We start from the raw sequence: 26,820 nt of genomic DNA on the forward strand, positions 1-26,820 counted from the left end.
AAATTTGAATCCCCACTTTGCTTATATGGAGCAGGACCTTGAAGCCAGGTCTCCCACAACCCAGATGAATGCCCTAGACACTAGGTTGTAACCCCTCTCTCTCTCTGGCCCAGTGAATATTTAACGGTTTATACAACAGCAACAACAGGGAAGATTGGGAACGCTCCCACACCACTCCAGAATAGCCTATAGCTACACCTGGGCTCAAGTCCGGAAGAGAAGGGATTTGAATGTTGGTCTCCCACATCCCAGGCAAGTGCCCTAACCACTGGGCTATTGGGTATTCTGGGGTGGGGTGGTCTATTTCTCTAGTTTTTCAGGAGAAATGTGCCTAAAGGCAGCTCAGCCCTAATGCCAGGAGAAGTTTCATAGCTGAGAACCCTGAACAGAGAGAGGGGCCTATCTCTGGTCTATCAGTCTAGTGTCTAAGGTTCAGATCACTGGCAATTAGGTATATAAGTACCTTTGAATCTGAACCAAAACCCTTTGCATTTGGCCATCTGCCTAGCTTAGGTGATTCCCTGCTCAATTTGCTCACTTTTGAGTATCCCTTTCATAGATGCCCAACTCTCTGTGTATAATGCAGGTAGCCTGAGCCAGCTAACTCAGAGTTGAGAATTCTACTATACAGCTAGAGCACATACGTATCTTTACGAATCTGGCCCTTCAGTTTTATTCATAAGTCTTCCATTAACAGAAATAAATACAGAGTTAATGTAAGGCTGACCTGAAAAGGGGGTAGAAAACAGAGGTTGTGTCTTTCTTTCTTTCTTTCGATGTATAAAGGGGTGCTATGTTTTTCTCAGCACTTGAAAGTCAGGACATGTGGGTCTTTGTTTTTCTCAGGTTTTCTGGAACACTGGACAAATAGGAGCAGGAAACCATGACTCAGCATATCCTCTGTTCTGACCAGATTTTCCCAGACCAGTCCAAATACTTCCTGAACTGTGCCACCTGTCTCCAGGCTTCTTTGTGGAGCAGGGGATTGCAGATACCTTGTGTCACTGCAATGTGTCTTTCAACGAATGGACTTTCTAGTGCCTGGGTTTCTGCCAGCAGAAGCTGATGGAACACAGGCGTGAATAAAGTCCCAGGAGTCTATCACATAAGCACAATCTAGAAAAACAAAGTAATAGTGCTTCTAGTTACACTCTGCAAGTTCCTGACAGAATGTTGTTATTGTAACCCAAATCTTCAAAGAGGCTACTTAAATTGCACCTTCCTATTGCACACATAATATGTGATTCAACTCCACTGAAGTCAATAGGAATCTTTTTATTTGTATACCCAACACAACCTTGTAAATTTAAGGCCAATAGACTTGCAACTAGCTGGCTGACACCTGCAAATTTTATAGCTTTGAGTCTAGATGCCATTTGAAAAAGTGGCTTGACTCCTAGGGCTGATCTACACTACAAAATTAGATTGACCCAGCTACATCACTCAGTGGTATGAAAAAATCCACACTCCCAAGTGATGTAGTTAAGCTGATCTTGGTCCCTGTGCAGAGAGCACTAGGTCGAAGGAAAAACTGTTCTGTCAACCTAGCAACCGCCTCTCAGGGAGGTGGATTTACTATGGTGATGGAAGAACCCCTCCTGTCACTATATAAGCACAAAAATAATAGTTTAGTGAGATTGTATTGGAGAAACTGACAACACTCTTCAATTGTTTCCCCAGCCCCCTTTTTACTGCCTACTGCTCAAAATAATTTAAACTTCTATGATGATTGGTGTCAAAACTGACAAGTAAGGACATTCAGAATTGAAGTCCGAGGACTCATTTGGGGAACAGAGATTTTTGATTTCAGCCTGCCGTAGATAGGCAAACTTGGCATTTACACTGGTAGAACTTATCCCCTCCTCCCACAATTAAAGTAAGCAAAACGCCACTAGCGTAAATATCACTGGCTACTTCCGGTACCTGTACCAAAGTCTGAACTCAGTGCAACCCCCCAGTCTCCTGTACCCTTAATTCACATTGCTGTGCCCAGATATTTCAGCAGGGATGGTTGTACTGCCAACCAGGCAAGTTCAAAAATTAGCCTGGTTTGTAAGCTGCTCTCTGTTCCCATGCTCATCACAAACAGGGGAGCAGACTTACTCTACTGGGTGCAGCAGAATATTGCAATCCATAGCTTGCAGCTGTGTCCAGCAGAGACCTCTTACTGCTGCAGCATCAGGTACAGCTCTGGCAGAAACCTAGCAACTTCACACAAGAGGCCAGTGTTGGTGTTCCAAAACTGCAGCACTGACAAAAATTATTGTGAGAGCCGGCAACCTTGGGATTGTTCGCTTTTCTTTTGATTGGGTCTATATGAATTAGGAAGTGTCATTTTTCACCATAATAGTTTCATAACTAAATATAGCTTCTTAGCATTGCCTGATGAGGGTGAAGCGGAACTGGTGGTGTCTTCCCAAAGCATGTGGCTCTACTGTTGCCAAGGACTAGGTCACTTGGAATAAGTACATAGCACATTTCTGATATTCAAAGGCATATTTTAAAGGACAACATTTTCAAACTGGAGTGCCTAGACGCTGGTGACTAAATCCTCGTAGACCCCTAGGCATACACGGGCAGTTTTCAGATGGGCTGGTATTCAGATTTCATTGTAGTAAATGGGAGCTAGAGGTGGTCGTCTTTCCCCTAAATCAGATCACTTACATAGGTGCCTAAAAAGTGGCTTTAGGAACCAAACATTAGACACTCAGCTTTAATTTTTGACCTCAAGGTGCTAAGAAATTTAACCACGACACCTTTTACTTCAATGGGAGTCACATGGCAAACCTCCATGCACCACTTTTGGCAATGTTAAAATCTTCAAGTACTCGATTTAGTAAATATTCTTGTCTGGATAAGAGCAACCTTCTTTGTACAGTATTTATTATTGTTATTGCTCTGCAGTGTTCTGATAAACTGCTCTAGTACCTCTGCTTTTCTGATGAAATGCTCTCTTGTGACTTTCAACAGCAGCTGATATCCCCACAGCTCCTCTTACAGTAATGGCACAGGAGGTGAGGTGAGAATAGAGGGTATGGGAAGAGGAAAGGGATCTCCACTACCTCAGAGAGAGGGGTGCATACCAGAGTCACAAGAAGGCTTGTTTTGCTGTGACTCTAGCTCTCTATCTGGATAACAGACCCTTCACTTGCAGCGAAAGGCATAGTCTGACCCTGTGTGACATTCTTTCCATATAACGTGTTTTCTCTTGTTTTGTGAAGCTGACCCCAGATTGTCTTTTACGTTTATAAGCTGAAGGGAGACATTAAACCAGTGCACTTTGGAACAACTAACAAAACAAAGACAACCAGCCCACCAAGGAAAGGATACAATTTAACTTCTTATACCAAATTGTTTTATAGCTGAACGCTTTCCTGCTTACACTACTTGGCTGTGAGGCTGAAATATTAGTTAAACAATAATATATTTTAAAGAGAATAGGTCAATCAAATCTTGTTGAAGTTTATATGGAAAGATTCCTATTGTAATCAATGGGCTGTAGATCGAGCTTAGTTAGGGTTTGTTTACACAGCAAGTTAGTGTATGGCAAGCCAGCACATAATCTACAAGATACCAGCCCGCCACATATATGTGAATGCTGCTACAGTGCAGTGTCCACAGGGTGAATTAGTACGTGACATGCTAGAGAGTCACACCCTGCCCACACAGTCAGTTAGTGTGCAGCAAGCCATGCCCTTAGTTTACATTAACTGTAGGAGGAAACTTAGGGGATAGTGGTCATAGTCAAATCCCCCATTTACAACTACAGCCTTGTCTACCTAGGGAAATGGTTGTGGTTTTGTTTTTATTGAAGTCTCACCATCGTTACCACTAGGCCAACCAATGGACTGCTGCCTGCTGCCACCCTTTTAATCCCTAAAGTCCCAATCCTGCAAACACTTAATTTTACAAGCTGTGGGTCTCATTCTCCATTTATGCTGGCTATGAACTGTGAGAGCGGACTCCCACACAGACCCTGATCTTGCAAAGGCTGCCTACCACATGTGCTTAACTTCATGCAATGAGTAACTCTGGACTATTCTCGGTGTACAAAGTTGAGCACACTTGGAAATCTCTGCAAAATTGGAGCCTTGGTCTTCTAACTCTGCTCAGAGAAGGTCTAAGTGATTCAAAGGCAGGCTAGCAGCCTCTCTGTGTTAGGGCTCACAATGATGCTAATAGTGGTGGAGCTGGTTAGCAGTAGGGGGTAATTTTTGAAAACAAAATTCCCTAAGGCAAAAAAGCCTGAGTTGGCAAGTGACTTGAAAAAACTAAAAAATTCCAAAGATCCAATGAATAATACAGTCCCAATCTTTGACTAATTTTATTCCTTAAATTATATTTAAATTCTCTGCAGTGTTAGTAACTCATGATTTTATTGAGTCTTGTGATATTTGGGGCTTTTAATAAAGACCCAGTAAGTTTCCCGTCCTCAGGGTTGAAGAGGGAAGCTTGAAAATGTGAAACCTAAAGTTTCACAAACCCGAAGACAAATAAAACACAATACCCACCACTCAGCATGAACTGTATTTAGTATTTCTGGATTTTGATTTTAAGAGGCCTAATTTTTTTTTAACAGATAATTTTGGCAATTCTGACTCTACCAATTTCACAGAGACAAAGGCTTTTTTACAAGCCTATTAAACACAGCCTGGACAATATTTTCTGTTTCTTTTTTAAAGGTTAAAATTGACTTTTTTGAAAGCCAAGTGAATGCAGTATCTAAAATTGTTGTTGTTTTTATCCTAATCATATCACCATTTCAATGCATACTAATAACTTGATATTGTCAATGTATTTTTCATTAGCTTCCTTTCCATCTCTCAATCTACATAGCCATTTCATATTAAAATGATTTTCTATATCAACCACCTCTCTCTCATTCTACGAGCCCCAAGCACTTTGTTCCATGAAGCCTTTCAGTAGTGACCCAGGCATCTGCATTATCTGGGGTTGAATACTGCAGTTCGTGTGCACTGAGGTACAGTGGGATTTTAGATGCAGATGGAACAGATAGCGCCTTTTTTCCTTATATTGTTTGTCTAGTATCAGGACTAGATTATCAGCCCCTTGGGCTGGGGGCCAGCTCTTTTAATGGTTTATCCAGTGCTGAGCCCACTGTTGGTACTCAATAAATAAATAAAACATAGCATGTATATAGTACTTTATTCCCTGAAAGCACTCTCTTGCATTAACTTATTTATATATGTGCTGTCTCAAAATAATGGTGTGTAATCAGCCTATGTAATCTTGTGGGCTTGCCAGCTAACCCTCCCCACAAAGAGAACTTACTTTGTATTTTTTCCAGTAGTGATTTAGTTGGCACTGGTTTAGCATCTGGTGTTTATTGGCAAATGAATTAATCAAAATATTTTGGAAGATTAAAAAGCCATTTTTTTCTTTAAAGAAAAAAGGAATATAAAATTAAGCTCCTTTCCTTTTCCTTTTCCTCTCTTACTCTCCAGACAAAAGTGACTAAAAATACTCCCCAACCATTTGCTTCCACACAGGAAGATGCACTAATAAAAGAACAAAAAGAGTTCTTTTGTCCCAGTGAGAATGAGCTGTAAATTCTAAATCGGTCTCCTATAACTTTTAGACAGAGTTCTATCTTGAATTTTTTGGAAAGCTACTTTTATACCAAACTCAGTTATGCTGTGTGTTTTCATAACAAATAGTTCCTAATGCCAAGAAGACAGTGCATTTAAGAGGATTCTATATTTTAAAATGTGATCATGCTGGCTGGTCCCTAGACTCCACTAGTCTTGCTGTGCATGGCAATATGAGGGGAAATCTGAGATTGCTGTTCCTCCCATCTGCCAAAGGTGCAGTCAGGGAGGATGTGCTCGTAGTTTTCTGCAGTGAGCATGCACAGTGGCAGTGATAATGGGAAGCCTCAAAGCTACATGGAATACTTTTAAAGTAGTCTTCTATTATTAATCATTGGAAGGGCGAATGCTAAGTAAATTAGGGCAAATTTTATATGTGGGGTATGGGGGGTGATATTTTGTTAACAAAATTAAGTAAAATAACTTGCTTTTAATTACCTGTTTCAATGAAAACAGCTTGTCTGAATTTAAACATTCTCTTCCAATGCTTCCAAGCCAAATATTGCAGCATTGTGCTAGATCATGAGAAGCAGAAAGTAAACCTTACTAGAAGCCGAATACACACAAACTAGAGAAGTTTACTTTTATTATCTATGCTGAGAGAGGTGCCAAAAGATAACAAAATGGCAGTTAGATTTTTTTTAAAATATATTTATTGTTAGAATGAGATGTAAGGGAATGTGCAGGGCTGGTGCAACCATTTAGGCAGACTAGGCGGTTGCCTAGGGCGCCAAGATTTGGGGGCGCCAAAAAGTGGCACCTCAAAATTTTTTTTTAAATGGTTGAGCAGCCGCTGCTGCTGGGACACAGAGGGAGTCTGAGCTGCCGGCGGCAGCGGCTGCCGGCAGCCCAGGGGGTTCCCCGGGTCAGGGCGCCGCCGCGGCAGCCGCAGCCCAGGGGGCTTCCCCGTAGGCCTATCAGGTCGGCGCCCCCGCGGGCAGCCACAGAGGGTCGTGGCTGTCCGCGGCACGCTGAACCCAGAAGAACCCTCGGCGTGCAGGCAGAGGCTCAGAATCTCTTCCCTCCCGAGCAGTGGCTCCAGCGCTATGCAATTTTCTCATGCCGGCGGGGCGTCCGGCAGCTGGCAAGCTGTGCAGCGTCTGCTTAAGCACGTGCAGGGGCCTGCGACAGCAGCGCGACACCAGGGTTCTGAGGAAGCAGGGGCTGCCCCCTGGCTCAGCCTTCATCGCCACCAGCGAGGGCAGGGGGGGGAGGGGGGGGGGGGGGGGCATCGGAGAAGTAAAAAAGCCTCAGGGTCAGGTCTGGTGGAGCGGAGGAGAAGAGAACCCAAACGCTCATGCATTGGGCAAGTGTAACAAGTGCTTACCCCACCAGGCGGCCTCAGATCCGTGCCTCCCTGCCCTTTGGGTCCCTGGTCCTGCTTCCCCTTGTGCCTGGAACAGCTGGAGAGCAACAGCAAGCCTGCAGAGCTGAGCTGCCCCATGCCCCAGCACCCCCCTGACCCCATCCCCCCCCACAGCCTGACCCCAAGCTCCGAGCCACATCTCTCTGAGCTGGATACCCCTGAATCCCGAGAGCCAGCTCCCAACCGCCACTGGCGAACGCAGCAACACCCCAAGCAGCGACAGCCTTTGCGTACCGAACATTGCACCATCACCAGCAATGCCCATTATGTAATTGCAAATGTTATACATACCATTAAGATTTTAATGTTTTTAAATAACGTATTAGTGTATTTCCAAATGTTTTACAATATATTTTTGAATGATTTCACTAGTTTATTTTTACATTTCCTAGATACATGTACGTAGTATTTGCAAATGTTTTTATGGAAGGACCCCGATTTTTGCTTTCCCAAGGCCCCCCTGATCCTCTGGGGGCCCTGCTGTTTTTAAGCCCTTGCTGCCTGTGTTTTGCTGCAAACAGGCAGGCCTAAGCCGTGAGTGACCCCCAGTAGCGCGCCGAGAAGTGCTTGGGGGACATGATGCAGAAGGAAGTGGATATTTGTTTGAGTTCTCTCCTCGTGGAGGCTGTGTTCCACTTTGGTGCAGGACAGCAGTCTCAGCAGATTAGCGCCAGCTCTTGCCTCAGTTTGTAGATTCTTAGTGCCAAACCCATCACCGGCTCAGTCTGGCAACACTACCCCTTCACCAGTTGCCAAGAAGCATCAAAAAGTTGGAGGACTGGTTAGGTTAGTCGTCATGCTGTGCCTTGGCCAGTGTAGAGACCCTGAATTGCAATAATAATCTCTACATGTTCGTCCTGAGCCAAAAATTGGCATGTTATGAAGTAGTGCCTGTGAGGGACAGGTGTCTGTTTATGTATCCAGCCATCATGTCTTAGGTCTTCTTGGGGGGGAGCTTTTCCATCCTGCTTTCATTGGATCAAAGTCAAAGATTATTTTCACAGGGAAGTTAGTAGGCATTTAGAGCAGATGAGCATACCACCACAGAGAGCACTTGGCAACCATTTGAGTGTGTGTGACCTATTTAGTTAGAAAATGGAATTTTTCATTCAAATTGAGTTTGTACCATTTGATGTTTTTAATCACTTGGAGGTGCATGGCTAGTTAGGCAGAATGGGTTCCTCAGCACTCCCAGTCAGATTTTGATATGAAGGAAGGATGTATACGTGACTAAAAAAAGGTGTATTTCTGATTACAATCAACATTGCTTAATTTTAAGGGAAAGTCATCTTGATCTCTTAATCAATATTTACGTCAAACAGTTGATGAAATTCAAATAGTTAATTATAGTAAGTGATATGCATTCTCTATCCTTTACTTTTAATAGTGAACAAGAAAAAGGACTGATAGGAATAAAATTTCATTTCTTTTTCGTTTACAGTTGATGCAGCCTCATGGCAGATAAAAAAAAAAAAAAAAAAAAAAAAAAGAGGTCTGGGGCACAATTTCGTAGGTGGAAGGCTGATAAGCAAAAAGAAGAAAGAAAGCAAAAAGGTTCATTTCTGAAATATCTCCATCCATTGGCCAGAGATGAAGGTAGTTCAATGTCAAAGGATCAAGCAGAGATGGAGGTGGGAGTTTCACAAGTTGAAGAGTTTGAAGAACATAATCTGAATATTGAAGACAAATCAAATGAGACACGCGAGGATCAAAACTTGGAAGACCGTGAAAGCGAAAATGTCACTCGTTTGAATCTGAGCTTTAATGATCCTGCTACTTGGGCCAAATGTGATGATCAAGTCCGACAAATTCTGGTGGAACATGGTCTGGAACAAGTTCAGCAGTTCAATTTCCCCAAAGATAGTAAGCAAAGAAAATTCTCGACAATTCATTACAAACGTAGACTTGTTAATGGAGAAGAAATGCACCGTCAATGGCTGCAATATTCCACATCAAGTGATTCTGTCTTTTGCTTCTGCTGCAAGTTGTTTGGCAGTAGTACTATTGGCATATCATCTCTTTCTGAAAGAGGCTCAAGGGATTGGAAAAACATGTCTGCAATTCTTTCACGGCACGAGAAAAGCAGTGAACATTTGACGAATGTTCAGACATGGAAGGAACTTGAACTGCGATTGAAATACAAGAGAACAATTGATGAAGAACGTTTGCGCTTTATTAAGCGAGAAGAAAAGTATTGGCTGCAAATACTAAAACGTCTGATTGCTTTGGTCAGAGTTCTTGGAGTGCAAAACCTGGTCTTTCTGGGAACACATGGAAAAACTGCACACTTCTGGTAATGGGAATTTCCTCAGATTTGTCGAATATCTATCTTTGTTTGACCCACTTATGGATGAGCATCTTCGCAGGATTAAGGACCAGCAGATGCACGTACATTACCTAGGGAAAGACATACAGAATGAGCTTATTCAGCTTCTGTCCAATGCCATCAAACAAAAAATCCTAGCATCTGCTCGTGCTGCAAAATACTTTTCAATCATTCTAGATTGTACACCCAGATGCAGGCACGTTGAACAAAGATGATCATATCATTCAGTTTGTGGAAGGCCTACTTCAGAGACTAGAAATGAACTGAATCACTATCAGATAAGGACACTTCTTGAGATTTGTGTTGCTTAGAGAGACAATGGAGCCTGGATATGACAGAAACCATTCTTCACCAGTTAGAGATGTCACTGCCTATAGAAAACTTGCTAGTGGTCAAGGTTACAACAATTGGGAGCAATTGAAAGGCGAAAGAAAATGCGTGTCCAGCGAAGGAATTTTGCATATTAATTCCACGAGCCGCTATTTTCATTTTCTTGGCAGTGCACATTCATTGTATTGCTTGTAATGATGCCTGACAAAGTGTTGCTTGGAGGCGAACTGCCTTTTTGATTTAGTTCAAACATGTGTATGTGTTATTTCTCAGCTTCTACATATCGCTGGGAAGTTCTAACACGCCACATATATCTAATCTCACAGTTAAACCTTAGTAAACAAGATGAGGAAGTCGAATCGATGCCTTGAAAACCTCTTTGCTATCAGCTTGGTGACATCTATGATGCTTGTAGACATCCTATATAGAACACCTCTGACAGATTCATTCTGGCAATACACACGAGTGTATTGCAAAGGCTCTTAACAAAATGCCATTTCTAGTTTCAAAGTTTTTGTTTCTCTTGTTTTGTGCGTATCACATATGTTTGAGATAACATAACTAGCAAACAACTTCAGGCCAAAAGAATTTGATATATGTGATGCCATTAATCAACTTGCGAGAATACCAAGAATTTTCTTCGTGTGGCCGACAGAATGTGACGCAGTCTTTGAGACAAAACATTGGTAGATGCAAGTGTGAACTTGCAGAGCGAGTTGGACTTGTACCGCACTTTTTGAACCAATCCAATCCATATTGAGAAAGGAGAGCAGTTCACGATGAAGCAGATGACGAAACCTATTATGATCCGAAAGAAAAATTCAAAGTGAACTTTACTTTGCAGTCATTGACAGCAGCAATGCATTCAGTCGAAGATAAGATTCATATTGACTGCAGCAAATTAGTTCAGTAATTTGGCATTCATATGTAGTTTACAGTTTCAAAAAAACACCAAAGCAAATTATGGAACATTGCCTTGAATCTGGAGAAAGCTTAGCAACATGGGAATCAAAGATCATTGACTGCCTTACTTGTGCAGTGAATTCGCAAGCTATTGCCAAGACAGTCCAAAGGAGTTATCACGCAGATGTATTGACACTTCGTGAGGAAAATAAGCTGACAGATTAGGTCCCGTAACACAGTTATTGCTCTTCGCACCTCTGATTCTCCACGTTCTGTGGCCAGTGGTGAGCGAAGCTTCTCGAAGCTCAAGTTGATAAAAACATACATGCGAACATCAATGTTGCAACAAAGACTTGTTGGGCTATCTACCTTGTCACTAGAACATGACATTGCTCACAGCATTGACTTGGAGGAACTTGTTTGTAAATTTGCTAAACTTTAAGCGCGGAAACATAAATTCTAAATTATAACATGTTACTCTGTGACCTTGTATTGTGTATAATGTATGATTTGGGGGGGGGGGGCGGCGCAAGATGGAAGTTTCGCCTAGGGCGCAAAATATCCTTGCACCGGCCCTGGGAATGTGATTGGGATAGTGGAGATTTTAGTATGAATTTCAAGCTGATAGTGTTCTTTTGACTTCTACCCAGAAATAATCTGCCTCAGAATGTTTATCTTATGTGCCATGTCCTGCTTAGTACAGGACTGAGAAGCTGTCAGATCTCATTATGCCATCTGTGTCAGCCCTACACATGCAATGATTTAGAGCAGTCTAGGGACTGCTCTAACTTATGCCACCAGCAAAAAATTTCTGTGGGATTAGCTGATGACTGGTGTACCGTAGCTTTGCCTTGCCTCACCTCCTTTCCACTTCTGACACATCCCATCCACCCTCAATGTGCCCCTTACTTTGGTGAGGGTATTTGGTGCAGGAGCTTTATGCTAGTGGAGAACTCCCTCCTAGCCTTGGGAATTCGCAAAATGGCAAACTATGGCCAGATCCTGGTTCCTTTGTGGTACCTGAGAGGTATCCACAAAAATACTGAGGGTTGCCTAACATCTGTTATAAGAATTCAGATCAGTGGTCTCACTAGCCGGGCATCCTGTCGCCCACAGTGGCCAGTATCAGATGCTTACGAAAAAAGCAAATTAACCCCCAGAAGGAACCATTATGAAGATCAACTGAAGAGAGATGCAGCTGGCAACCCTGGCTTTAGAACATTTCCCTTTCAAGTCCTCCTTTCATTTGAGGGTGAAAGAAACAGCATGAACTGTCTCAGAAAATGCTCTCCAGTTCACACTGTTTAAACGGTTCACTTACGTTTACATTCTACAACCTTTTAAAAAGATTAACAGAAATCCAAAACAATTGTGGTTAATATAAGGTTATGAAATCTACCTCACACACACACACACACACACGCACAAACCAACCGTGTTCACAAAAGCTACTTTTTCACTAACTGAAAGCAAAACATTAATGACATTAACAGGATCACATTAAACGCAAGCTTCCTGAGCTTCACAGGAACACTTGCATAATGAATGTAAATTATTTTCTTTTTAATGCACTATACATTTTAGAAACAATTTGCTGATCTCCTGCCCCTAAAAAGAGATGCATACTAACCCCAAATTATTCTCTGTATGTCCATGTATTAAGGAAATCTGGGTTGTTACTTGAGATTCATTCTCCTTTTATAAATGTGAGGAAGGGACTCAGGCCAAATTATTCAAAGGCCATCGAGTTTCATTAGGTCTTAGGATATGATCATTATGAAATTTCTTTAGTTATTCTCTTAAACCAATATCTTCTTATAGATCCATTTAAGTCTCAGAAAACACATCTGTGTGCACCATTCTGTGTATCACAAAGCCTCATTAACCCTGAAGAAATTATCCATGGATTTAGAGAGAGTGAACACACTAGAACTTGGCTGCAGATGCTGGCTCTGTGGCAGGGAAACCTATAAAGGGGGTGGGGGGAGGGAGTCAGCATGTTGCAAAAGGGCAAAATAAATAAAGGGAAAAATGGCTCAATCTCTGCAACTCCAAGGCTGGGAGTTGCAGTGGGCAGGAGGATGGCTGGAAAGACTAATGTAAATTACTTCCCTGCCTTTTGCAACTCTCTATGCCACACTTAGTCCTCTCCATCCCTCCCCATCTAGAGATCCTGCTTCCCAGAGCTATTTCCTGGCACTGGTGTGAAGTAAAGAACAACCTTCTACTGGAGGATGGTCAAGGGGGTTTTTGGTCCTGAAAGGGGTAAAGCTCATTCATCAAGCCCCATCCTCTTCATTTCCCCCAGAAAGGAGAATTTTTTGTGGGCAAGAGGGATGTGTGTCCTCTCGCCATCCCTTTAGGAAATTCAGCCAGGGTTAGCCTGCTTTGAGGCCATGCAGATCCTCAAAAATGTCTCTGGATAACAATGTAAACCAGCCAGGCACAAATCCATCCCCATGCTAAGCTGTTCTGGAGACTCCCTGAGTGCACCCTACTGTCATTCTGATGATCCCACATGGCAATTAAGTGGGGTGTGGTAAGGTTCTGTGCTACTAATAGTGCAATCTGCAGCTATCTGCAGAAGCAGGCCTGGGACACAGTACTTTAGCTGAGGCCTTACCAGTGCTTAGTACATTGGGACAATTCCCTCCCATGTCTTACATACAACACTTCTGTTAATACACCCCAAAATACTAGCATTTTTTGTAGCTGCATAATATTGTTTGACTTCCATTCACATCTCTGAAACCTCTGGCGAAAACTGACAGTACAGATGATCCAGCTTATTATGGCACCCTAAAAGGACTATTTTTTTGTCTCAATCTTTTTCTATGAGTTTAATGGAATATTGAATTTACCTAGACACTGATTCCTTGCCTTGGCCTCTGTTTAGTCAGGAGGAAAGCATACCTTTTTGCCTTGTTTTGAGGGACCATTATAATAACTTTTCCCATAAGGTAGTGTACACCCTACTTCTTCTCTATTGCCAAAAGTATTCTTTCCTCACCCCACAAGATTGATAATTATAGGCCAGCCACCTTCTAGTTTTGAATTAGGCCTCATGAACATGCCCTGCCTCCTTGTTTACACTTGCAATCTTTGGCTATGTTTAAATGGTTGACTTTTGGCTTTCAGAAATCCCCCAATCCATAATTTGTGAAATCATACTTTGTACTTATGGGGAAACTGTTTTGCAATCATCTGTTTTCCTCCATAAGTGCATTTTAGTAGTCTGCTGAATTTCTCATGGTTAATTATAGTTCTCACACCATTTGGGCATTGTCATCTGTTATTCATACATGTCAATTTATTTGGGGTTCTTTGGGGTTCTGGGGTAAAATATTTCTTAGTGATTTGATTTACTTTGTCACACATACAATGATGCTACAATCTCATCTCCAATTAACTCCTAACCCTAAATGAAAAATATTGATTCAGACGGTGACTAAATCAACTAGAAATAGAATCTGATTCACACAATCTTGTTCAAGACTTTCCTCAACATGGAGTCCTTCTCCAAAATGACGTTTTCCAATTTTCATGTAATTAGAAAAATTATGTGGATTTAGTGCTTGTGAAACATGGCTGCTTGACAGCCCTGCTCATGAGGTGTCTTCATTCCCGTTAAATTATTGGATCCTGCTGAAATGCCCAGTAAGCATGCTAATTAAGTTATCAGGTATGTGATGTGAACAAATGCCCATTGGGAACTGAACTGAAATCACCTGTCTCGTCTAACATAATTACTGACACAACCGTCTGATGATGATAGTCTTTGGTTACTGATGCACCATATTCCGGTATAAATTTACTAAACAATTTAGTCCCCCATGAAATCTTCTTATATTTTGTTTTAAGGAAAACTGAAATCTATAATTCTTTAGAGAAGAAAGTGCGTAAATTCCAAGGATCCAAAGGGGAAAATATCCTGAAGGCGGAAAATATCTTCTGGTCAATTTCTTGTGCAACTACGGGACGGTTACTGCACCTATTGTTTATCACGTAACAGTTGACTGTATTTCCAGGTTAAAATGGGAATTCCCAGGTAAAGTGGGCACTTTCTTATAGCCCTACAGGTCTAATCCCATGTTTGCTTTGGATTTATTAACATAAAAAACCTAAAATATCCAGTCACATAACAAAACTTGAGTCACAACATCGTGACTCTGTAATCTTTCACTTAAGGGTGCAGATAGCTTGAGTGAGAGAAACTATTGTAAATCAATAGAAAAGTTATCTGGCTATAACCACTACTCTCAAACTTCTTATAAAGAAACTGGAAGAACTGTAAGTTTCCTTATAGCTGATGTCTCACCATAGTTGTTGTTGTTTTAGTCACAGACTCTGATATAAAACCAAAATGAGCCATTTTCACTTTTGCCTCTCCCCACACTCCACTTTCATACTCTCAATATCAACTGTAATCCATTCAACTACCTTAATATCGTATAAATTGCTGGGATGGGACTGGGATATCAGGCATCAGAGAAATAGCCAAATGTCTTAATGCTACACACGTTACAATTTAAAAACCACCACCACCTCAAGGACTGCAGCCAGCAATTACACCCACTTCTTAAAAGCAGGATTTGTGTATCTCTGTAATACAGCAACTGTCACTCGGTTATTGTGCTATGTAAGTGAGAGCAGCTTCAAAACCCTATTGATGTGCTCCTCTCACCCTACTGAAGACACCAGTTATTCAGGTTTTAGCAAAGACTAAATTGTAGATCACTTCTTATAAGGAAAAACACCCCTGTGGCTGAGGAGGGGTCTTGTACTAACAAAACTGCTGCAGCTCTGCTGCATGAGGTAGGGATAGGATTTGTCCCCATCAGCAATCTATTCTGTAGGTATGTAGATATAAACTGTGTAGTTCCAATACAAATGCTCCTCAGAAATAGTTTGTTTTTTTTAAATATCAATTTATGTACAAACTTATGTGAGAAACTGATTACCCATGCATGCTATAGAAAAGAATGATGTAGATAGCAGTATTCTGTGTAAGAAGGTTTAACTCGGTAATTTTAGAAACAGGACTCTAGAAGACAGTTCTCCAGACAGCTCCATCTGCACCTGGATTATTTCTTTTGCTATACTGAGATAAGAGCTCTAGGTGGTACAGTTCCTAAAAGCTACTTTAATGGTCACAACATCCAAGGGGACAGTGGCACTTTAACATTAGTTGGTGTGAAAACAATATGACAACTCTGAATACTGGGAGCCTTACGATGTGCCATGTACACTCACTAAATCTGGACATAAACACTAAGGTCTGGTCTACACTAGAAATTTAGGTGGTTTAACTTCGTTGGTCAGGGGCATAAAAAATCTACACTCCGAGTGATGATGACGTTAAGCTCATCTAAGTTCCCATGTTGACAGTGCTAGGTTGATGGAAGAATTTGTCCACCAACCTAATTATACCTCTTGGGAAGGTGGATTACCTACACCAATGGGAGAACCCCTGTCATTAGCATACGTAGTGTCTACACTGAGGGACTATTGTGGTGCAGCTGTGCTGCTGTAGCATTTTAAGTGTAGACACGCCCAAACTATTTCTACCATTATCTCACAACATTTTGTAAATAATTTGATCCTTTCATGAAGAGCCTAAGGCTGATAAATAAACAACACTGATCTTGTGTTACTGTTGTGATTTAATAAAAACAAAACAAAACTTCAGAAAACCAATACCTCCCCCTGAGCTACCTATGAGAGCAGCAATCTTCCAGTTTTCAACTAACTGGGGCACCCAGTGCATCTAGCAATGAGAAAACACTGCTCTCCAATATCTTATTGTGACAGATAGGATATACTCGTTTTGTTTGTCACTACTGGCAAACCCACCACTAAACTACAAAACCCATAATCTTTATCTATCAATTGTAGCTGCTAGTGCAACATTATGAATGAGGAAGAATACTTAGTCCTTACACTGTGGCTTACTTTTTCAAAGAATGGTACCAACATTAATAGTGACAGAATGAAATTATAGGCCAGGTCCCGATGTAAATCGATGTGGCTTTATTGACTTTGGTGGAGCTACACAGACTTACATAAGCTGGAGACCTGGCCCTAAACACGTCTCTTCTGATTAAAGTAAGATTAACATTTCAAAGACGACTCATAATTAAGCCAAGGCAAAGTGAACTTTCTCACTGGGCTAATGCTCTGCTGAAATGATACAGGCTATTGCAGCTGTGACCTCATCCTCTCATTTGTCTCTCCAGAGGTAAGCATTCAACTAGACTTGGAATTAGGACACTAGAGATCTATTTTGATGATGAAGAAAGAAAAATGTATCTTGCATTTTAAGTGAAAACTAAACTGAAGCTTCTGTGTTACCATCCCTCCCCTACTTTGCTAATGACAGTTTAGAGGAAGAGTTTCAGCATGTTCACTCTGTCATAACTGATGAACATTGATGATCTTCACTCAGGCTTTGTTCAAAGGTTATCCAAATACAAGGTTCTCCATGTCTGAATGTGCAACTTTACACCCCAAATGAGAGATGCCAAAACTCAGAATCACATCTGTTTTTAAGAATCCTACTACAGGTATACTGGATATTTTTTTTTTATTTTTATTTAAAAAAAATCACTGCAAAGGGCAAACAACTGCAGTTACTATTAAAAATAAAAAAGCCCTGCATCTATCATCACTGCTAGTATCCCAGTCTTGTCTGTGCCCAGACCTTATCCCTAGCAGCTGTTTCTCTCCTCCCTCCCTCTTCCCCCCCAATCATGAGTTCCTGCAGCAGTGCCCATCAAGGCATGTGATTCTTTATTGCCAAAGCACTAGCCGTAAATATTGCCCCTCCACAGGAGCCTGTCTGGAGGAAATGCTGAGGACAGCCATAACAAGAACAGCAGTTATCACTCAATGCTGCATCCTGATCACAAGATAAAGTTTAAAATGCAGGATATAATCCCATCACAAGTATAGTGTGCTGATTTTCCCCTTTATTTATAAACTGCCAACAGTAGAATATTTTGTCTGAATTGCTTGTAATATAAAACCAGCTTTTTCACTGCAATAACTTCAAGTACTTTGTTTTCATTTAATAATAAATACTTTGGGCTATTAAGGTCTCAAGGCAATTGCTTGAGTCCTCTGGCCCACCTCGGTGGGACTTGCATGTCAGTAGGCACAAATTTGCATCACTGCTGATGACCAAAAAAAAACCAACAACAACAACAACCAACCAAACGCACCAGCCGCTTTCACTTGGTTTTTCCATCATAGTATTTCCATGCAGACCACACTTGCAATATTTATTTTATGGATTTATTTCCTATTAAGTATACCTATCACAGTTGTTCTGAAGTGTGGGTAGCATTACACCAGAATGCAGGCAAAGACAACGGTCATGTGTATCAAAAGGGATTCCCCCTACCACCCCCATGGGAGGAATTTCTCTGTGTTGCTGCTTTCTCCAGCATCAAGCATTTAAAGGCTGGGCCAAACAGCTCCAGTGGCCATTGTAACAGATATAGCAAATTCCTGCAACCCCATTGGGAGATCTTACTGTGTTAAATTTATGTATCACTGTGGGCCATGGATTATATGTAATCCCATGGGGATGGTGACCATAGCTCCTCCATGAACTATGAACAGTGAGGGGAGCGATCAGGCAAATTCTCTCTGACTGTAACACCTCTGGAGAAGGACCACCACATAGAGAGGCTCGCATATACCAGTTCAAACTGGATTTTCCAGAGACCAACAGACAAAGAAAAGGACTCAACTCAGATAAATAGCATGGGTTTAAAATGACTTGGGGCCTGCTTTCTGATCCAGCAAATGGACAGGACTATCTGTCAAAGGGAGGCCCTAATCCTCCCTGAGAAGGATTTTGGCTGCTTAGGCCCCATAAGACTGGTGGAAGCTTTTAGCATGCATCTAGGAACTTTTATTGTTTTAAATACATTTTCTCTGTCATGCTTTTACCTTAAGAATAAATGTGCTTGTTTTTAAAGTAGTAACTTGTGACTACTGGCAATTACAGCTATTCATAGCCTTTGGTGAGAAAACAGAGCAGATGCTGTTTAGGCAGTCTGAGTTGCTGGGGTTATTTCAGTGTAGGCAGGGAACTGTGCCATCTGGAAAAACTCTGGTCATGAGGGAAAGAGACTCACATCTCTACTCAAGAAAGGTGATGGCTGAGGAGCTGGGAACCTAAAGGAAGTGCCCTCTTAAGGACTACAGAGGAATATAGATACAGTTGCCTGGAACTGTGACAGCCATCTCTGCCCTTTCCTCTCTCAGGAAGTCGGAAGGAGCGAGGGAGACGATTGCTCTTTGCTGCTGCTATTTTCCTAACCTGTCTCTTTCTAAAAACCAGGCTTACAATTAACACTTGATTATTGAGCTCTATAAGGCCCTTCAGGCATCCATCCCAACCTGTAGGGATTAATCACTTGGCCTAGCCCATTTCCCTAACCTCCTGGCAATTGCCAACCCTGTACGGATTGCTCGTAGGCCTGTCTCATGTTCTCCCAACCCAAAATCCTGTTGTACTGAATGTGTCAACTTTTAGACTAATATTTGTAGCCAAGTCGGTTAGGAAAAAACTGTTCTGCTCTCAGAATCCAGCAGTACAGCGAAACAACAAAATCCAGATGCAAGTACTCAAAATGTCCAGGATTTCCTCACCTGATAGGCACTGGAAGATACAGTACAAAGAGATCCATTCCCCTGCAGGGATCAAATAATGGGCACTTTCTTCCTGTTCCTTTTACTTCACATGTGCCTGTTTCTCTGATGGTCAGTCATCTGAGACTCTCACTCCCACAGATCAGTGAAACAGCAGTCCGGAGAGAGAGAGAAACATTTTTCATGAGCTGATCTCAGCCAAGGTGCCTGACTTGTGACACTGTAATGGTTAGATGACTCCAACAGTACTGTATTGACACAGTTCACTCCTGCAGGCTACTTGGTAGATCACAAGCACAAAGAGAATGAAGAGAAGTGGAATAGTCATGTTGTTTGCCTCAGATACAGAAGAGCCCGCACCTTGAAAATGAACTCTGTCAAATTCATTCATCTGATGTGCAGTTCCATAGACAGAACCAATGTGGGACTCCTAGTGGTAGGAAGCTAATAACCTACATATCATGAAGGAGGTTGGGGTATTTTAAAATAAGTTCCCAAAACACATACACACACCCCGCATTTTGAAAAATGTATTAAAAAAAAAAAAAAAAAAAAGGAAAATTCTGAAAAAATGTTTCCTTTTTTCACACTTTTTCATTAGATGCAGAGCTGGTAAAATAATATTTAACCTATCCAGACTGCCTTCATCCAATGTCAGATCCAATTTCCTCCCAATGCAACGGGCCCCATCCTATATCACTGAAAAGATTACCAAATCCAAGATTCTCTCATCTCTGAGAGAACTGCATCTGAACAGAGCATAGCAAGCATGCCCCTTGACAGTTTAGTCCAATTTGGTCCAGTTTGGCCTTCAGAAAAAATCTGAGGGAAGTCTATGCCACTCCATCTGAGGCTAAAGTGGTCATGGGGCCATCTTCAAAGCTCTTTGAGGGTATGGGATCATCCAGTCTGAGAGCAGAAACAGTGCCGTGTTTCTTAGGACAACAGTGAGTTGGGGGAAATAGCTTGTGAACATTCCGTAAACTGAAATACGTTTGCAAAAAGTAATTCATGGCATTATTTTGAAAAGTAACATAATGGTGAAAAGTTAGAGGAAGAAAGTGATATGTGGTACCAAGATAACTGCTATTGTGGCTGACTTCTATTGTGTACATACCTGACTAAGAGGCCTCCTTTTTGGTAGCAAAATTGGTGGATCCCTTACCAGGGATCTGGAAATAATGGAAAAAGAAAAGGAATCAAAGACAGAAACCTAGACATATACATTTCACAAGACAAATGTTCTTAAACCAAGTATATTTTTGACTCTGCTTTAGTAATGTCAGTCATGATGATTAATCAGTACTAACTGCTGTTCAGAGATTGACTGATTTTTAATAATCACATTTTTATAATTAATATAAATAATTATTTTCTATAGTTAGTTTTTTTTTCTTCAAAACAAATGTGCTTGGCATAGGTGCTGGATCCAGGGGTGCTGCCACATCCTCTGGCTTGAAGTGGTTTCCACTATATTCAGGGTTTACGGTTAGGTTCAATGGCTCTCAGCACTCCCACTATACAAATTGTTCCAGCATCCCTGGAGCTTGGGATCTTTGTAATTCTGGTTGTTTCACAATGACTTTTCAGTTCCAAGTTACTTCTTGAATAACACGCCCCCAAATAACTTCTGATTATTTTCTCCTTATCAGATATAGTGTTAAAATGACAACTTACAAGTAATTACAGGTCATGTTAACAAGTCTTTTCAGTTACTGAATTCTGCTAAAAAAAAGCTCATAATTCCATTAAATGAAATTGAGTGGGAATTATCAGCTTTGCCTTTCCACCTCAAAAGCAAAGTCACATTGATCCTGAGATACAGTACTCAGTTCAATGAGCTAACACTCATTCCAAAGAGTAAATGCCATTACATCTATGAAACCTATAATGCTATACATACATATCTGCTCTATTCATGATACTGAGTTAGCCTGACTAGATGTCTCCAGCAATTATTTCAAAGTAGCTTTCTGTGATAGATATATACACACACACACACGCCTTGTTGACAGAGGAAAGATTTTTGATAGAACAAAATGCATAAATGTAACCTGATAAAGCTAGAAAGGTATATCTCACCCCTCCGCCCATGTAGACATTAACTCTGGTATGAGTGGCTTCTTCCAGTTTAGTTTGTCATGAGAGAGAGGGTTAAAGGTAAACCAAAAAAGTCACTTTTCCACATAATAATGTTCTCAAGGGGAGAGGGGATTTAAAACTGATAACGATATTGGAATAACTGGTAAAACCCTCTTATGTAAAAAAACCCACAGCAAAAAAGTACATTTAGAATGTTTCTCTGTTAGGCCCTGATCATGCAGTGATCTCTGCACAGGTGCCCATACAGTGCTCATTGTAGGATCAGGGCCACAGTCGCTCATTCATTTCAGCAAGTATTAATTTTTTTTTTCTTTTCCATTCTAAAGTGCCACTACTTCAGCAATGCTCAGCATCTGAAACGAACCATCACCTGCAGTAGCTGCAAATCTCAGTCTCATTAGAAAACGTTGATGTTAGATGCAGACTTAACAGTGGCCTGGTCTACACTACGGGGTTAGGTCGAATTTAGCTGTGTTAGGTCAATTTAAAAATGAATGTGTCCACACAACCAATCCCATTCTGTCAACCTAAAGGGCTCTTAAAATCAACTTCTGTACTCCTCCCTGGCGAGGGGAGTAGTGCTAAAATCGACTTTGTTGGGTCGAATTTGGGGGAGTTAGACGCAAATTGATGGTATTGGCCTCTGGGAGCTATCCCAGAGTGCTCCACTGTGACCACTCTGGACAACACTTTGAACTCTAATGCACTAGCCAGGTACACAGGAAAAGCTCTTTGAACTTTTGAATTTCATTTCCTGTTTGGCCAGCATGGCAAATTCAGCAGCACAGGTGACCATGCAGTCTCCCCAGAATCGTAGAGTGTAGAATGTTTCTACACTCCCGCGATCATCTCCATCCCTGAGATTATCACAGATTAGAAGGCAAAAAAACCGCACATGTTTTCCGAGCTCATGCAGTCCTCTCGCACTGATAGGGCACAGCTTAATGCATGGAGACATTCAGTGGCAGAGGCCAGGAAAGAATTAAGTGAGCGAGAAGAGCGGAGGCAGGATGCAATGCTGAGGCTAATGGGGGAGCAAACGGACATGATGATGAAGCATCTGTTGGAGCTGCAGGAAAGCCAACAAGAGCTCAGCCCCCTGCTGCATCCACTGCATAATTGCCTATCATCCTCCTCATGTTCCACAGCCTCCTCACCCAGATGTCCAAGAACACAGGGGCGATGGACGGGGGGAGGCTCCGGGCACCCACCCACCCACTCCACTCCAGAGAATGGCCCAAGCAACAGAAGGCTGTCATTCAAACAGTTTTGATTTGTAGTGTGGCTACAATAAGCAATGTGGCCTTGTCTTCCCTCCTGCCCCCAACCCTATTCCACCTGGAATATCTTATCAGTTCTCTCTCTTTTTTTTTTTTTTTTAAATTAATAAAGAAAGAATGCATCGTTTCAAAACAATAGTTACTTTATTTCGAAGGGAGGAGGGTAGTTGGCTTATCCCGAATTAAAATCAACAAAGGGGATGGGTTTGCATCAAGGAGAAACACACACAACTGTCACACCGAAGCCTGGCCAATCATGAAACTGGTTTTCAAAGCCTCTCTGATGCGCAGCATGCCTTGCTGTGCTCTTCTAATCGCTCTGGTATCTGGCTGCTCAAAATTGGATGCCAGGAGATTTGCCTCCACCTCCCACCCCACCATAAACGTCTCTCCCTTACTCTGACAGATATTATGGAGCACACAGCAAGCACCAATAACAATAGGAATGCTGGTTGCACTGAGGTCTGACCAACAGCACCAGCGAGCTTTTAAACATCCAAAGGCACATTCTACCACCATTCTGTACTTGCTCAGCCTATAGTTGAACTGCTCTTTACTACTGTCCAGGCTCCATGAACAGATCCCCCGAGCTCATCGCTGGGGAGCAGGAGAGCAGAGTTGCAGCGGAAACGGTAGATGACTATGGTTAGCAGTCCTACTGCACCATCTGCTGCAAAGGCAAGGAGCGGAGGCTGTGTAGCAATGCCAGCTGCTGCAGGTGCTTCTGTGTCAAATGCTTGGAGGTCCAAGTAGGGCAAGGTACCTCGGCCAAGGCAAAAGAGCAAGAGCCCTGGAGCTGTTACGTGTGTCAACCACAGAAGTGCTATGAGGTGTTACAGCACCGACCAGACTGGAATGTACAGCTGCAAGACTTCTTCACCAGTGACGAAGGTCAGGAATATGATGCACCTAAAATCTAAAAAGGCCCACACGTTTCCCAGTGTCACTATGCTTGAACATCAATGGCTACTTGGATCACAACAGCCCCTACAGTAGACTTTCCCACAACAGCAGCAGTGACAGTGAGCTGAGCGGGCTCCATGTTTGCTGTGGTATGGCATCTGCACGGGTAACCCAGGAAAAAAAGACGTGAAACGATTGTCTACTGTTGCTTTCACGGAGGGAGGGGCAACTGACATGTACCCAAAGCCACCCGCGACATGTTTTTTCCCAATCAGGCATTGAGAGCTTAACCCAGAATTCCAATGGGCGGCGGAGACTGCAGGAACTGTGGAATAGCTACACACAGTGCACCGCTGCATAAGTCAATGCTAGCCATGGCAGTGAGGATGCACTCCACCGACTTAATGCACTTAGTGTGGACATATGCTATCGACTATATAAAATCAACTTCTAAAAATCGACTTCTATAAAATTGACCTAATTTCACAGTGTAGACATACTCAGTATGATATATGCAGAATGGCTTTTAATTAATCAAAAAGGGGATTTTCTTGCACATCATCCCTTTGTCAATTTGTCAATCTTTGAACAAATTACAGCATTAGTTTCATGCCTATAATTTTCAGAAGTGCTTTCCAACTGGCATATGAGAGAGAATATTTGGTAGACAAATATCCTCTCTAATTTTAGCTCTCTTGCTCTCTACTATGTTTGTGTATGTTCAGATTTGATCCGACTTTTGAAGAGATGCAATTGTTTGGCAGGACAAGGTACATCATTAATTATATGTGTATGTAGAGAGTTCACTATAAACAGGGAAGAAGAGTAGAAAGGGCCCTGAACTTCTGAAGTCAGAAGGGTTGGGTTCTATTCCTAGATCTGCTACTCATCTTGTGTGATCCTGGGCAGCTCACTTCACTTTTATGCCTCTGTTTCTTCTTCTTCTTCCTCTGTCTATTTGGATTTCTTGCTCTGAAAGAGTTTATATTCTCAGTTTGGTGCCTCCTAGATGCTACTGTAATACAAATAATGAAGTAGCTGGGTTTTTTATGCATTTAATGGATGAGTTTTAGGATCAGCGCATTTATTTTGTGCTGCGTTTACACATACATGGCACTGAATTCTGCTACTGCTCTGGGATGGAACTTCCACTAAGGTAAATAGGAGTGCCATATGCAGACTCACTAGACATTTTTCTTGCTATGCAGAAAAAATGACCATTTGTGTTCATTGGCTAACTGCTGTAAATTAGCATCTTTTTAAAATCAGAAAATAGATAAGAGAAAGATGGAGAGGCATTTTTTGCGGAGCCAAATTGTCTTGTGCTTCATTTCCCCAAACCCTGCTTAGAATTTCTCATAACTAAAATTGGAAGTGGAAAAAGCTAGGATTTTTGGTCACATTAAAGTGGCATATACTTTGCTTCTGTTTTTGTTTTGGAGAAGATGGGTTATTGGAAAAGGCAGGATAATGTCACCTTCAGCCTCCTTGACTTATTGCTATAACTTAGTCTTTCCCTTTGCAACTGAAGGAATCAGTTGATGGTTTTCATGGAAGAGGCGATGGTGACTGGTCTGATCACTAGTTCTTGTTTTAACTTAGTCTTGTGATTCAAGTTGTTAAACTATTGTTGTGCCTTGAAAAATGTTAGTACTGCACATGTGGAAGTGCCTTCTGGTGGTTAGATCAGACTTGGCCCTGCCACCAAACCTGCTTTATGACCTTCAGCTAGTCATTTAGCATCCCTGTACCTCAAGTTCTCCATCTATAAGATGAGGATGATATCTATTTCATGAAGAAGTTGCAAATCTAAACTAAATGGTTCACATTAATTTATTGAAAACAAAAGTGTGAAGGACCGGGCAATAGCAGCATCAAGTCTTTTTCCCTGAAACTCCACAGGTCTGAGCTTTAGGGGATACATAGGTGGGGGATAGTGATAACCACTTTCCACTAACCTGCCCTCTTATACCAGTAGGGGGAAAGCCATGAAAATAACATTGTCATCACCTTGAGTGGTGCCTCTCGGTGTAAAACATTCCCTCAGCTGTGCATAGGCCCTTTCTGATGAGAGACCTGTGCTGTCATGGAGAGTTAGATATGAGAGAGAACCCATCCTCTGCCTTTCTGCTCCTACCACCTTCCCAGGCAACAGTCTAACGCAGACAGTGTACACACCTCAAGTTCCCAGGGAATGCTCATGTCCTTCTATATCTATGATAGCCTTTTGAGGCCATATTCTTGACCATTCTATACATGGGAGGGAGGACTAATTTCCCCACTCATTTCTGCAGTATACTAAATAGGAAATACTACCAGTTTATGGGCCCTACCACAGTTTTTTCCCCCAAATAGGATATGATTTGGCCCTAATTCTAGGGGAAAAACCCACAAATTTTGGAGTCCTTGGATAAAAAATCCTCCGTAAATACAATGCATTCTGTTTGGCTATTCCAACACATGCTTGTGATTTGAGAGTGTAGATACAAGAGTTAACTTATCGGCGTTACTTCTGCTATATTGCCTTCCTTTAGTACCTTTGCTCCCTTGTTGATAGACTTGTAAGCTATTGTTATTATTAATAAGTGCTATTTATGTTTGGAGGTGAAATCTGTCAGTGGCTTAAGCCATCACTACAGTGTGATGCCCACTAGGCAGTGTGATGCCCTACAGTGTGATGCCCACTAGGCAGTCTTTCTTGACTTTTTTTATTCTTACAACCCCCTTTTTTTTAAAAAAAATTAGCCATATGTATGTATTTATCAGGAATAGTATTTGACCTGTTTACATATATCAGTATTTATTTTTGCTTTTCCACAAAGGCTGCAATTAACAGAAGTACTATTTTTATTCTTTAAATAATTGTATCTCAAGACATATTACAATAAAAATACAATACGAAGTGCAAGACTTACATGATGCCAAAGTCTTTTTCAAACTGAAAGGAATCTGTTAGCTCAGCGTTACCTACTGCAGCTGGACTGACCCACCAGTATTGGAGGTGAATAACACCTAAAAAATAACCACTTTTTAGAGCCTCCATGGTTGAGAAATCAATGTGACTGTAAACCAGTAGGGTGAGCGAGCAGAAATAAGACCCAGCAACAGGCAGTGAGATGCATTTAGCAGCAGAGTTTTTTATAAAACACACACCAAGAAAGGTAACATAAGCAAAAAAAGGAACAAAAAAAAAGTTTCCCAGCCTGGTGATCAATCCAACACTCAGAAGGTAGGCAGGGACCTCCACCTTCCCCAAGTATACATCTCATCCGGTCTCTCCAAGTAGATCTTCTTATAGCCCTCCCCATGTGCACAGATGTGTGAGAGGGGGAAATGCAA

The 26,820-nt window shown here is 41.7% G+C and overlaps 1 protein-coding gene across 3 annotated transcripts in view; it reads right to left on the reverse strand.

Annotated features, from left to right (window-relative positions):
- The window catches only part of MARCHF3 (membrane associated ring-CH-type finger 3), a 127,091-nt gene that overhangs the window by 46,477 nt on the left and 53,794 nt on the right, over positions 1–26,820 (reverse strand). Inside the window, exon 2 of one of the 3 annotated variants that reach the window (XM_032798559.2) lies at positions 20,313–20,367. The exons of the other annotated variants lie outside the window; for them this stretch is intronic. The gene's annotated coding sequence lies outside the window, so the exon portion shown is untranslated. The remainder of the gene's footprint in view (positions 1–20,312; positions 20,368–26,820) is intronic. 3 annotated transcript variants of the gene reach the window in all.

This window comes from Chelonoidis abingdonii, chromosome 6 (genome assembly GCF_003597395.2).
Source record: "Chelonoidis abingdonii isolate Lonesome George chromosome 6, CheloAbing_2.0, whole genome shotgun sequence".
In the NCBI taxonomy this organism is placed as follows: Eukaryota; Metazoa; Chordata; order Testudines; family Testudinidae; genus Chelonoidis; species Chelonoidis abingdonii.